This window comes from Diceros bicornis, chromosome 28 (genome assembly GCF_020826845.1).
Source record: "Diceros bicornis minor isolate mBicDic1 chromosome 28, mDicBic1.mat.cur, whole genome shotgun sequence".
Lineage (NCBI taxonomy): Eukaryota > Metazoa > Chordata > Mammalia > Perissodactyla > Rhinocerotidae > Diceros > Diceros bicornis.
Genome location: NC_080767.1, coordinates 6,491,409 through 6,506,028, shown reverse-complemented (window position 1 = coordinate 6,506,028; position 14,620 = coordinate 6,491,409). Strand labels below are relative to the sequence as shown.

The 14,620-nt window shown below is 42.1% G+C and overlaps 1 protein-coding gene across 3 annotated transcripts in view; it reads right to left on the bottom strand.

Moving 5' to 3' along the window:
* The window catches only part of ZBTB5 (zinc finger and BTB domain containing 5), a 30,047-nt gene extending 24,691 nt beyond the window's left edge, over positions 1 to 5,356 (bottom strand). The window contains exon 1 of one of the 3 annotated variants that reach the window (XM_058523569.1): positions 5,274 to 5,356. The gene's annotated coding sequence lies outside the window, so the exon portion shown is untranslated. The other 2 variants (XM_058523570.1, XM_058523571.1) reach the window with 2 other exon arrangements.
* Between the last annotated feature and the right edge of the window lie 9,264 nt (positions 5,357 to 14,620).

Here is a 14,620-nt window from a genome sequence, read left to right as displayed (position 1 = left end):
TAAATATTTGTTTTGGAAAATAGTTATTTTTCATAAAAATGTTATTTATGTTAACACAATGGGTTTATTATTTCTGATGAATATTTAAATTTTTTTCTCAATTTTAATTTCTAACATGTTAAATACTGATAGCTATAACTCACAAAAAAGCTCTTTGGAGTCATCAATAATTTTTAAATGTGTAAAGGAATCCTGAAGTGAAAAAAAAAAAATCCTGCCCAAGACAGTCACTTACATGACAAAGTCTGAAAACATTTAAACTTCAAAACTTCAAACTGAAGTAGATAAGTTTCACATATATGGAAAATGCATGCATGTGGAATCTCAGTCTTCAAAAATATAGAATAAATGAGACTTTAGTGTAAAGGCAGTCTTCAATTTATACATATATTGTGCTATTCAAGTTAGTAAAACACATTGCCTAGCATTTTCTCAGCAAAAAAAGTGATCTTCCAGGATCACTTACAAAGTATGCCTTTAACCTGTTACTATGGTAGCAAATGGTCAAAGCAGTGTAAGTAACACTGTACCACACTTAGCACTATAGCTGGGTGGGGAAGGGCTAGTTGAGTGGCATGAAAGGGTTGGATGCCTACTAAGAGCCAGGTTCTGTAGCTACCTTCCATGCATTATCTCCTATGGATGACTGTCAAGCAGTGACTGTCACCCCATGTCTAGGACCAACACCACCCAACCAGTACAGTAAGCGAAGGTGAGGAGATATGAACCTAGGTACAACTACGAAACCTCACTTTGCAGTAATGGGAGCAGCCACCAGTAAGTCATGAGCCAGGTGGCTAACGAGAGGATACTCAGCCGAGAGACAGTATGTAGTTAAGAGGGTTAGCAAAGACTAGGAATAAGGATTACGTGACTGGGGGGAGTTTAAGGGCATGAAGCGGAACAGCAGGGTCAGGGTCAAGGACTGGAGGTGAGAGGGAAAAGACAGGTGTGTAAAATAACAGCTAAGGGAGTGAAAATTGAAGCAAAGGTTCCGGAAGAGGTGGCAGGGAGGGCTTTTCTTCTCCTCTTCTCTTACGTTAAATCCTCCCTTGCTGCCAATGCCACATGCCACCACCACAGACCACACTGCCAAGCCTTCACCACTGCCAACAGAGCCTGGTTTGGAAGGTCAGGAGATGCCTCTCCTCCCACTGGCCCCTGCCACTGGCGCCTCCCCAACCCCACCTTCCATGAGGCTGGTGCCTAACAAGAATCAGGGATCAGAAATTTGGGGAGGAGGGGAGGGCGACAGAATACATTCCTGGCAGCAGGGTCACCTGTTAAACAGAGAAAATCTCAGTCCACCCAACCCTGTTAGGGAGGTGGTCTGTCAGGGTGGTGGCCCAACAGCAGAGTGCTGTCTGAAAGATGGGCATGCCCAAGACAGCCACTTATATGACAGAGTCTGAAAACATTTAAACTTCAAAATAATTTACGACAAATTTCACTGCTTTATCCTGTTTAGAATTTTACACTTGCACTGTAACTGGCCTAGAAATTTCCCTTTCTGGGGTACTACATTTTCTGAAACTTAAAATGAATTTTAAAAATTAAATTAAAAATTTTTAAAACATTAAAAAAGAATAAAATGAAGAGTCAGCTAGTTGATTATCTGATAAAAGAACATCTGCAGCCAGTTAACACTCTAAAGATCGCACAAACTTCATAAAGACATACAAAAATCTATAGAAACCATCCATCAATGGCTTCTTTTAGCTCCTTATAAATCTGAGACTACATCTATTTTAACATCTGTTTAAGAAGTCTAAATATATTTTCCCTCTATTATTTAGAAAACATTGCCTGCCACCCATCTCAGTTGCCCCCCACATACAACCTTTTCAGCAATTTTAAAAAATAGCTTTCATTGCCTTTTATCCCTGACAGATCAAGAAACATATTTCTTAATTAAAAAAACTAAGCTTTTATAAGAAGAAAGCCATGCCAAAGCATTGGAGACGCTATTATTGATGGTGTCTTTCCAGCAGAGAAGATGAAAAATGGATTTAATTCATTTCTTATACCTAGTTTATTTTCAAAGCAGTGTATTCCTTCACTTCTGAATCATTCATCAAATCAAGTGTTCAGCAAGCGACTAATAGTTTACCTGTTGAGTTGCTTTTGAGGTAAAGAACATAATGTATGTTACTAAATGTGTTTAAATTTTTGTGCCACCTGTGGGTTCCTCTCACAACTGAACCTCAAAACAATAGGTTTTCTTCTCCCTGTCCTCCTTCCTCAAATCTTCTCTGCAGTAGAGACTAAAATAGCCTAAAAAATTGAAGGTCTTGCATTTTTAGAGAAAGATGGCTGAGTGGATTTTAAATTATAATTGACTAATTAAGATGTACTGAAAAATCAATTACACCAAGTTAACAATATCACATACAAAAGAAAAGGGGGAGCAATCCACCCTAATCATTTTAAACTTAAGAAGGGGGAAATAAAGCATTTGTAAACTTGTTATCAAGTACACAAAGTAACAGACTACCAAGTAAAATTTCCAAAGAGCAGACTCACCACCCAATCATCCTTTAAAGTTTAAGGAAACAAAACACTATATTTGTTAATTTCCATTTATATAAGGAAAAAATTTCACTTCTGATAGGATTCCTTTCTATAACAAACTTTCTTCCGAGTACAAAGGCAAATTTGGAAAATTAATTAGTTAAAATTACAATGAATTAATTGGGTACAAAAGTCTCTCAAGTGTATCAAGTTTCATTAAATCTAAGATGCCAATGATTATAAAATGCAATATTATTTCACGTAACATTAGGAAAGAAAAAAAGTTGCTAATTAAGCTGGGGCATAATGCTAATTTATGGCATCCTGTCTTCAAGATTAAAATGTGAACAAAATGTGGTTTAGAATCCAGGAAATACTGGAACCTTAAACACTTTCAAATATGTTAGAAGATCAGAAGGAAAATTACCTACAGATAAAATAATCTTGGATACTAAGACAGTAATCTGTTTATGCCTACTATACTACAATAAAGTCATACTCCAACACAATTCCTAATCTGTTTGAGCTGTCAGAAATATAAATCAAAGCTTTCAGCAAATGTACGTAGAATTAATCAAATGAAAGTCACCCCCCAAAATTGAATGCTCAGAGTAAAGCCACTACTCAGTGATGAAAACAACTGTAAAGAGCAATAGTTCACTCAGAAACAGCTGGTCTTTCAGATATGAGAAGTTCACACTTAGACAAAACCTGCAGTGTAGTGTTACATTCCACTCCACCTGCTACACTAACACAAACTGGCTTTACTAGACAACATCTATATTTGAGAAGTGTTAAGTACAGTAAAAGAGAAATCATACACTTAAAACTGACAGAGGGGAAAAGTATTTGTTTACAACAAATTTACATTTAAAAAAAAATTGAAAGTTAACATGGAATCAATACCTTGGGTTTTTCTTTTCCCTTTCCAAGAAGAAATTGAGGCAGATTCAAGATTCTGTGCCAGCACTACAGCATGCTCTGTCATATCTCACTGTACACAAGATATTTTAAAGTCTTACCCACAATCAAGAACTCCAGTTCAATATAATTCATGCTAAGTACTTTAAATACTAAAACACTACATGCATTTTGTAGCCAAGTGATCTTTTTAAATACTTCAACTAGTGATGATCTTGTGCCAAAGTCTCTTTTGACAGCACTGATCCCTAAATTTAGAAAAACACCCCACTATAAGATGCTCTTCTTCCAAATTTCATCACTTTCAGAATTTTCCTAGAGACATCTCAATTATCCAGAATACAGCTTGCCAGTATCCCCAACCAACTATACTATGTTTTGATACAATTTTTAGGAGAAAAAAAAGCAAATCAAAAAATAAGTCGACTTCAGGACTCTTTAAAAAAAAAGTCCTGGCTCATTCATTCAGCAAAACCCAAGGGCCCAGAACAGGTCCCCAACCAGTGAGCCTTACCTGGCAGGTTACCAAGCTAGCTGCGGTGGCCAGGCCAGTCTTCCCAAGTTTGCTGGGATTTCCAGAGCGGGTTAAAGCAATCGTGGTAGGCCTGCCCTTGGTTTAGGGGCGTTTCTCTAAAATTCTCTTTCTCCTCCCCCGACCTGGTCTCTTCCCTCCGCCTCGGCTCTTGTAGCTTATTGCCAACCACCCTCACCACGGAAATCGCAATACTTCAGCAAATGAAAAGGAAACGAAGAGGAACCCAGCCCACCTTTTTTAAAGATCTAAGACACAAGGGCCCATACAAGGATGACAAACCATCAAAGACGACTAAGGCACAGCACTCTCTTCAACCTCTAAAGAAAGATCCCAATGTATGTAATATCTTCTACTTACTACAATTGAAAAGTATATTAACATATTTTGAAAAATTTTTGTTTCAGTTCTTGAAGGTGAAGGGTTTCTTCTATTCATTCTAATTATCCAGAACCCGAGCATACCACTTGGTCATCAAGACTTTACCTCAAAATTTTTCTCCCAATGAAATATTTAGGTGTGTCTCCTATTCAGAAATCAGCTTCTACAGTGCCCTCCACTACGCCAGAATTACCAATAACCTCTTTGGGAAGGAAGGAACTAACCTTCAACCCCCGGTACTCCACTGCCTTATGTACCGATGCACAACCCTGCCCGGCCTCCACACAAGGGACGGGCGGGAATGGCTGCGCCTCACCCCTGCACCCCCACGGCTCCCCGCCCGAGGCCCGTCGGTAGCGGGCAGTCAATAAACGCCCATCAACACTTCAGTCCTCGGACAAGTCCGGGCATTCCAAAACCCTGGCGCCACCCCTCCGCGGCGGCCACCGGTTCCCGATGCCTGGCTGCCTCGGCCTCACTCTGGTGATGAAACCTCGTCGCTCAAGGAGACCCAGGCTGGGGGCATGGGAGCCACCCGCCCCCATCCCGCAGCGGGACAGAGCCTCTCTTCACCGCGACAGGCTGCTGGTCCGCAGGCCTTTCCACCCCATCCCAGGAACCAACATCGCCCGCCCGCGGACCCGAGGGGGCCGAAGCCCCCGCCCCAGCCGGCAGGCAGACAGCCTGGCGTCGGGTCACGGGGGACGCCTGCGCAGAAGAACCCGCCGGGCCCCTCCGCCACGAAGGGTAACAATACCCCTCGTTAAGACAGGCAGGGCAGGCTGCGGACGACACCGGCACGCGTCCGCGCGCGACCCGAAACGTGACCCTGCCCCCGCCGCCCGCCCCGAGGCCCCGGAGCGCGACCGTCTCCACAGGAGCGCGCCCGCGCGCGCCACCGCCGCTCGCGCTGACAGACTCGCCTCACCTGAGCCGGGCTCCACCCCCCTTCTCGCTGGAGGAGGTGGTGACCCTTCTCCGACCCGACCCGACAGTGTCGGGAGCGGGGACGTCCAGGCTGGCGTCTCCGTGATGGGATTTCCTCCCCCTTCCGCCCACCTCCCCCCCCGCCCCCGGCCACCCCGCCTCTGTCCCCCAGCTCCTTCAGCCCGCTCGCCGCCGCACTCCGAGAACACCGCGGCAGCGGCCGACAGTAAACGGAAGTGACGCAACGCGAGATCGCCTACTCCTCCATTCCTCCGCCCCTCCGGCCGAGCTGCAACCAATCAGCAAGGGAGGGGGCGTGGCCGGGGCAGAAACGCAGCCAGCCGGCGCTCGGAATCCGGGGGTATTTGCTCGGCCCCCGGAACACTGACCAATCCACGGTCCCAGGAGCCTCCCTGTGTTTACTACCGACCGAATCCGCGAGCGCTGTGACCAATCACCGTTTGCCGTACAACACAAAACTGTCATCGAACGCCTCTTAAGGCGGGATTTATCACACCGGGTTTGGACTATACACGAGCGACTGTGTGCCGCCACCGATCAAACCCCGTTCTGGCTGAGGCAAGCGGGTTTTCCGCCTAAGTCCCCCAATCAGAATCACGGCTGCCTGAGGTCTGCGCGAGCCTGGAGGCGGGCCCCAGAGCAGTGCGTCCCACCAGTGGCTGGACCTGGAGGGTTTCCCCACCGTCGGCGCCCGGCCCTGCGGTGACCCCCGGCTCCCGGTCCCAGCGAGCTTTCTTCGGGGAGCCGGCACACGCACTCGGGTAGAGGTTCTGTTGCGACCTCGTAGACTTTGGAAAAAATTAAGTAAAATTCCAAGACGCTGTTTGTGTTGAATTAAGCCAAAATCCAGGCTACAAAAGGTGAACCCAAAACGCCGTCCGTCTGACGGCAGTTGGGTCCGCTCCGCCGCGCTTCCAGTCCCAGTGGCGGCGTCCCGAGGCGCCGGCGCCTGAGGAGTCTGACGGGCGGGCCCCGGCTCCCAGGCGGCGCGTCACTCCGCGTTCGGCGCCGCGGGTCTAACGAGCCTGCAGGCTCGAGAACCAAGCCTCCAAGACCACGTTGGAAACGTGGGGGGGTCGCGGACCTCGGTGGGACGCCGGCGAAAAGAGCAGGCTCCGCGGCGGCTCTGGCTCCCGGGTGCACGCTCCGTGGGAGAGCATGAGCCCTGAGGGGGGCGCCGGCGGGGCTCCGAGGGCGCCGGCCCCGAGGCGGGGAGGAGCCCCCCCTCCGGTGCGGAGGAGAGAGGACAGGCCGCAAGGGGCCTTCCTGGCGGGAGCCGCCGGGCGCTCGGCGCGGCCCCGGAGACAGGCAGGCCGGGGAACTGGGAACCCGCTGGGTTGGCGGGGTGGGGAGTAGAGGGACACTATTTTGCAAATGGAGCATCTCTCTTCTTCAGAACCTGACGCCCAAATATCAGTACAGTTGGTCCAGCCCTTCAGACGTTACAGGTTGGGAATGTTGCCCTTGGGTTTATTGCTTTAAGGCCTCAGTGAAGTCTGATGGTAAATTATGTTCATTAAGATTCCCTGAGATTTCATAGCCCTTACACGTATTTTACTGCCAGATTAGCCGGCAAAATAAATAAAATATGAAATGCTGACAGTAAGCCAGGCAATGTGAGAGGTCCTTTCATGTATGTGACCCTTACAAACATACTGTGAGATAGATATCTCAAATTTAGAGACTCGCGAAAATTAAAAAGACTTGTATGTTCAGTACTTAGAATAGTGTGTGAAAAGGCTCCGTCCTATATTGTTGGTGGGAGTACCATTGCCGCTGTCTTGGAAAATAACTTGGTAGTATCTAGCAAAATTGCATTGGTCCCTTCTAGCTGGCAACTCCTTTCTAGAAATGTATGTATTCTACTGAAATACACAAATGTGGAAAAATATATGAGGCTGTTGATCACAGCTTTGTTAGTGGAAGGCAAAAAAGAAACAATCTGATATGCATGTACAGAGAATTACAAAACATTGATATATACATATTATGGCTCCTTCATCGCTAATGATCCCATATATATACAAAACAAAACCGGTAAAAACCTGTGTAGAGGTACAGGTAAAAGTTTGTAAATGTATGGCCAAGTATGAAAGGATACTATCAAACTGGTAACAAAAGTTACTTCAGTGAAGGGGAGTTGGGGGGGGGGGTGGTAAGGAAATGTTTTAAGAGGGCCTCCTTAATTGTTAGTCTTTATATACTTCTGTATTAATTTAATTTTTATAGCAAGCTTTGTTGGTTTGGGTAGTATTTATGAAAGCCAGGAATTTTAGGATATTCGGGTTTTCAAATCATTGACAAAATTCTTCCTAAGTTAAGCTATAAATTTCCCAGTAAAAGTACCAATAAGATACTTTTTGAAACTAGACACACTGATTCTGAGATTGATAAGGAAGGATAATATTGCAAGAATAGCCAGGAAAATTCTGGGAAAAATTAACAAGGCAGCCATTGCCTTAACAATTACAAATATATTTCATAATGCTTTATTATCTAAAAAAAAAAAAAAATGGAAGCGAGGATTCTGGGAAGACAGCAGAGTAGGAAGCACTGAGAATCTGTCTCCACACCTGGGCAACAATTGCACTCTCGGAATCTGCTTTAACTATTTTGGAACTCTGGAGTCTGTTGAAAGCTTGCAACCTCTAGGGGAAGGCTTGGATGGTAAATTGCAGTTAGTTTTGGTCAATTTCAGCTCTCAGCACTGTAAAAGCTACCTATCCCACACCCCTAAGCCACCCGGCGGGCAGCTGTGCACAGGTTCCTGGCAGCAGCTTGCACTAGGTTCTGGGAGCCAGGATAGGCAAAAAGGACCCTGTCCTCCAAATCAGGGATTGCTGATTGCTGCTTTTGATCACAGAGGTGCAGATGAAGAGGCAGGCAGCCAGTGTTGTAGCTGCTGCTCCTCATTGTTGCAAGCCCTTCCCTCTCCAGCTGAAGTGACTTCCTGGGGGTTTTGAAGCAAAAACTGACAGAATTGAAGGGATAAATAGACAGTTCTACACTAATAGTTGGAGACTTTAATACCCCATTCTCAGTAATAGATAGAACAACCAGACAGAAGATAAATAAGTAGAAGAGGACTTAACATAAGTAACCAACTAGATCTAATAGCCATATATAGAACACTACCCAACAAAAATGGCATACACATTCTTCTCAAGTGCACCTGGGACATTTTCCAGGGTAGAATATATGTTAGGCTACAAATTAAGTCTCAGTAGATTTTAAAGGATACATGTTATACAACATATCTTTTCTGACCACAATAGGATGAACCTAGAAATCAATAACAGAAGTATAACTGAAAAATTCACAAATTTGTGGAAATTAAACACCACACTCTTAAATAACCAGTGGATAAAATTAGAAATTACAGAAGAAATTAGAACATACTTAGAGATGAATGAAAATGAAAACACAACAAACCAAAGCTTACAGGACACAGCAAAAGCAGTGCTAAGGGGGAAATTTATAGCTATAAATGCTTATATTAAGAAACAAGAAAGAGAGCCAGCCTTGATGGCCTAGTGGTTAAAGTTCGAGGCTGTCACTACTTCGGCTGCCTGGGTTTGTTTCCTGGTCGTGGAACCACACCATCCGTCTGTCAGTTGCCATGCTGTGGCGGCAGCTCACACGGAAGAACTAGAAGGACTTACGACTAGGATATACAACCATGCACTGGGGCTTTGGGGAGGTAAAAAAAAAAGCAAGAAAGATCTCAAATCAACAAACTAACTTTACAACTTAAGAACTAGGAAAAAAAAGAATAAACTAAACTGAAAGCTGCAAAAGGAAAGAAATAATAAAGATTAGAGCAGAGATAAATGAAATAGAGAATAGAAAAACAAATAGAAACTAAAAGTTAGTTCTTTGAAAAGATCAACAAAATTGACAAATCTTCAGCTGATGGACTAAGCAAAAAGGAGAGAAGACTAATATTACTAAAATCAGAAATGAAAATGAGGACATTACTACCAATTCTGCAGAAATAAAAAGGATTATAAGAGTACTAGGAACAATTGTGTGCCAACAAATTGGATAACCTAGATGAAATGGACAAATTCCTTGAAACACAAAACCTATCCAGACTAAATCACAAAGAAATAGAAAATCTGAGTAGACCTATAACTAGTAAGGAGATTGAATCAGTAATCAAAAATCTTCTGACAAATAAAAACCCTGGACCTGATGGCCTCACTGGTAAATTCAACCAAATATTTAAAGAACTAATACCAGTCCTTCTCAAACTTTTCCAAAAATTGAAGAGGTGGGAGCACTTCTTAACTCATTCTAAGAAGTCAGCATTACTGTGATACCAAAGCCAGACAAAGACACTACAAGAAAAGAAAACTACAGACACATATCCCTTATGAACAGTGATGCAAAAATTCTCAACAGAATACTAGCAAACTGAATTCAGCAGCATCTTAAAAGGATTATACACCATGACCAAGTAGGATTTATTCCTGGAATGCAAGGATAGTTCAATATATGAAAATTGATCAGTGTAATACACCACATTAAAAGGATGAAAGAAAAAAAAAACACATAATCATTTCAATTGATGAGACAAAGCTTTGATGAAATTCAACACCCTTTCAAAAACACTCAAAAAACTAGGAATAGAAGGAAACTACCTCAACATAATAAAAACCATATATGAAAAACCACAGCAAACATCATACTCAGTGGTAAAAGACTTAAAGCCTTTTCTTTAAGAGAAGGAGCAAGACAAGGATGCCCACTTTCACACCTTCTATTCAACATAATACTAGAATTTATAGTTAGAGCAATTAGGCAAGAAAAAGAAATAAAAGGCAGGGCTGGCCCGGTGGCTTAGCGGTTAAGTGCGAGCACTCTGCTACTGGTGGCCCAGGTTCGGATCCCGAGCGCGCACCAACGCACCGCTTCTTCAGCCATGCTGAGGCCGCACCCCACATCCAGCAACTAGAAGGATGTGCAACTATGACATACAACTATCTACTGGGGCTTTGGGGGAAAAAAAGGAGGAGGATTGGCAATAGATGTTAGCTCAGAGCCAGTCTTCCTCAGCAAAAAGAGGAGGATTAGCACAGATGTTAGCTCAGGGCTGATCTCCCTCACAAAAAAAAAAAAAAAAAGAAAAAAGAAAACGCATCCAAATTGGAAAGGAAGAAGTAGTATTATCTCTGTTTACACATGATATGATCTTATATTTAGATAACTCTAAAGATTCCACACAAAAAAACTGTTAGAGCCAATAAATGAATTCAGCAAAGTACCAGGATACAAAGTCAACACCCCAAAATCAGTTGCATTTCTATACACTAACAATGAACAATATCAAAAGGAAATTATGAAAACAATTCCGTTTACAATAGCATCTAAAAGAATAAAATACTTAGGAATTAACTTAACGAAGGAAGTGAACGACTTGTGCAATGAAAACTACAAAACTTTACTGAAAGAAATTAAAGACAAATAAATGGAAACACATTCCATGTTCATGGATTAGAAGACTTAGGGCCGGCCCCGTGGCTTAGCGGTTAAGTGCACGTGCTCCGCTGCTGGCAGCCCGGGTTCGGATCCCGGGCGCGCACCGACGCACCACTTCTCCAGCCATGCTGAGGCCACGTCCCACATACAGCAACTAGAAGGATGTGCAGCTATGACATACAACTATCTACTGGGGCTTTGAGGAAAAAAATAAATAAATAAATAGAAGACTTAATATTGTTAAGATGTCAATACTACACAAAGTAATCTACAGATTCAATGCAATCAGTATCAAAAATACCAATGATTGGGCCAGCCCCAGTGGCCTAGTGTTTAAGTTTGGTGTGCTCCACTTAGGCAGCCTGGGTTCAGTTCCCAGATGTGGACCTACACCAGTCATCAGTGGCCATGCTGTGACAGCAGCTCATATACAAAATAGAGTAAGATTGGCAACAGATGTTAGCTCAGGGAAAATCTTCCTCAGCAAAAAGAGGAAGATTGGCAACAGATGTTAGCTCAGGGAGACTCTTCCTCAGCAAAAAAAAAGAAAAAAAAAAAAAAACTCCAATGATGTTTTTTTGCCAAAGTAGAAAAACCAATCCTAAAATTCATATCTCAAGGGACCTTTAGTAGACAAAACTATCTTGAAAAAGAAGAACAAAGCTAGAGGACTCACATTTCCTGATTTCAAAACTTACTATAAAGCCACAATAATCAAAACAGTGTGGTAGTGGCATAAAGACAAACATATAGACCAAGGGAATGGAATAGAGAGTCCAGAAATAAACCCTTGTATATATAGTCAAATGATTTTTGACAAGAGTGCTAAGACCATTCAATGGGAAAAAAGACAGTCTTTTCAACACACGGTACTGGGAAGCCTGGATATCCACATGCAAAATAATGAAATTGGACTCTTAGTTAACACCATACACAAAAAGTAACTCAAAATGGATCAAAGACCTAGATGTAAAACCTAAAACTATAAAACTCTTAGAAGAAAACATAGGACGAAAGCTTCATGACATTGGATTTGGCAATGATTCTTGGCTATGACAGGAAAGGCACAGACAACAAAAGAAAAAACAGACAAATTGGACTTGATGAAAATTTCAAAATGTTATGCATCAAAAGACAAAATCAACAGAGTAGAAAGGCAACCCACAGGATGGGAAAAAATATTTGCAAATCATATATCTGGCAAAGGATTAGTGTTCAGAATATACAGAGAACTAAAACTCAACAAACAAAAAACAAAAAACATAGCCCCAAAATGGGCAAAAGATTTGAATAGACATTTCTCCAAAGAAGATACACAAATGGCCAATAAGCACATAAAAAAGATACTCAACATCTCTGATCATTAGGGAAACGCAAATCAAAACTACAATGAGATACCATCTCACACCCATGAGGATGGCTACTATCCAAAAAATAAAAAATAAGAAGTGTTGGCAAGGATGTGGAGAAATTGGAACCATTGTGTGCTATTGGTAGGAATGTAAAATGGTACAGCCACTATGGAGAACAGTATGGCAGTTCCCCAAAGATTTTAAAATAGAATTACCATATGATCCAGCAATTTTACTTCTGGGAATATACCCCAAAGAATTTAAAGCAAGGTCTCAAGGAGATATTTGTACACCCACGTTCATAGGAGCATTATTCATAATAGCTAAAACAAGGGAGCAACCCAAGTGTCTATTGATGGGTAAACGGATAGGCAAAATGTGGTAAAAGGGAGGAAATGCTGACACATGCTACAGCATGAAAGAACCTTGAAAACATTCTGCTAAGTGAAATAGGCCAGTCACAAGAAGACAAATACTGTATGATTCCACTTATATGAGGCACTTAGAATAGTCAGAATCAGAGAGACAGAAGGTAGAATGGTAGTTGCCAGAGGCTTGGGTGAGGTGGGAATGGAGTGATTGTTTGATAGGTACAGAGTTGCAGTTTTACAAGATGAAAAGACTTCTGGAGATGGATGGTGGTGGTGGTTGCACAACACTATGAATGTATTTAATACCGTGGAACTGTATACTTAAAAATGGTTAAGATGGTAAATTTTATGTGTATTTTACCAAAATAAAAAAAAACAGTTTGGGGGCCAGCCCGGTGGCATATTGGTTAAATTTGCGCCTTCCGCTTCAGCAGACCGGCGTTCACAGGTTCAGATGCTGGGTGCGGACATATGCACTTATCAAACTATGCTGTGGCAGTGTCCCATATAAAGTAGAGGAAGATGGGCACCGATGTTAGCCCGGGGCCAATCTTCCTCAGCAAAAAAAAAGAGGAGGATTGGCAACAGACGTTAGCTAAGTGATAATCTTCCTCACAAAAAAAAAAAACCAATTTGGTACCGGTATATGAATAGACAGACAAATCAATGGATCAAAACAGAGGATCCAGAATAGACATAAATGTATAAGAAAATTTAATGTTTGAAAAAGTTGGCATTTCAAATCAGTGGAAGAAATATAGATTAATTTTTAAAAGAGATAGTGAAACTGGAAAGTCTTTTGGGAAAAAAATATGTTGGATATCTATTGACTTTTTACAACAAATTTATTATCAAATGAATCAAATATTAAAATATTTTAAAAACTAGACTATAAAAGAAGAAGAAAACATGGCACATGCTGTCCATAAGAAACCTGTATTAAATATAAAAACACAAATAGGTTTAGAGTAAAAAAGGTAGAGAAAGATTTATCATGCAAGCACCAGTCATAAGAAAACTGAATGACCATATTGTCAGCTAACATGGAATCCAGGACAAGGTATGTTATGAAAGATAGAGAAGGACAATTCTAGGCCAGCCCCTGTGGCCTAGTGGTTAAGTTTGGCGCCCTCCGCTTTGGCCGCACAGACCTACACCACTCGTCTGTCAGTGGCCATACTGTGGTGGCAGCTCACATGCAAAAAAGAGGAAGATTGGCAGTGGATGTTAGCTCAGGGTAAATCTTCCTCGGGGGGACAAAAAAGAATGTAAAAAGAAGGACAATTCTAATAATAAAAGGGGTAATTCATCAAGAAGAGATAATAAGCCTGAATGAGTATGATCCTAGTAACAAAGCTTCAAAACAAATACAGCCAATAAACCAGACAGAACTGAAAAGAGAAATTCTAAAGACATAACAGTACCACTCTTGAGTGTGCTTTTTTCCATTTTTGCATTCCTCCCAGGAAGTTAATTCCTGAGGGCAAAGATCATGTATTTTCCTTCTTACATCTTCAAAAGTGCCTTGGATAGTGTTAGATGACAGAACAAGGATTTTTAAGAGATCTGAAATTTTTTTGCAGAGAAATTTGACAGTGGGTATTAAGAATCTTTTTTAAATGTTCATTTTCTTTGACTCATTAATTCAAGTCTTAGGACTCCCTCCAAAGGAATCCTTCCAAAAAAGACAGTTTTATGCTTAAACAGTTCACTGAGGGGCTGGTCTGGTGGCGTAGTGGTTGGGTTTGCACACTCTGCTTCAGCACCCCAGGATTCATGGGTACAGATCCCGAGCACGGACCTACACACAGCTTATCAAGCCATGCTGCGGTGGCATCCCATACATAAAGTGGAGGAAGATTGGCACAGATGTTAGCTCAGCAACAGTCTTCCTCAAGCAAAAAGAGGAGGATTGGCAATAGATGTTAGCTCAGGGCCAATCTTCCTCACCAAAGAAAAAAAAAAGTTCACTGAAATGTTGCATGTAGCAGTGAAAAAATTAGGAATAGCCTGAGTGTTCACCTAGAGGATTGGATGTATAAACTGTCTGGTAACATGCAATAAACTAACATGAGATTTGAGAAAATGTTTACAAGATAATGTTAAAATTTTTTAAAAGGAGG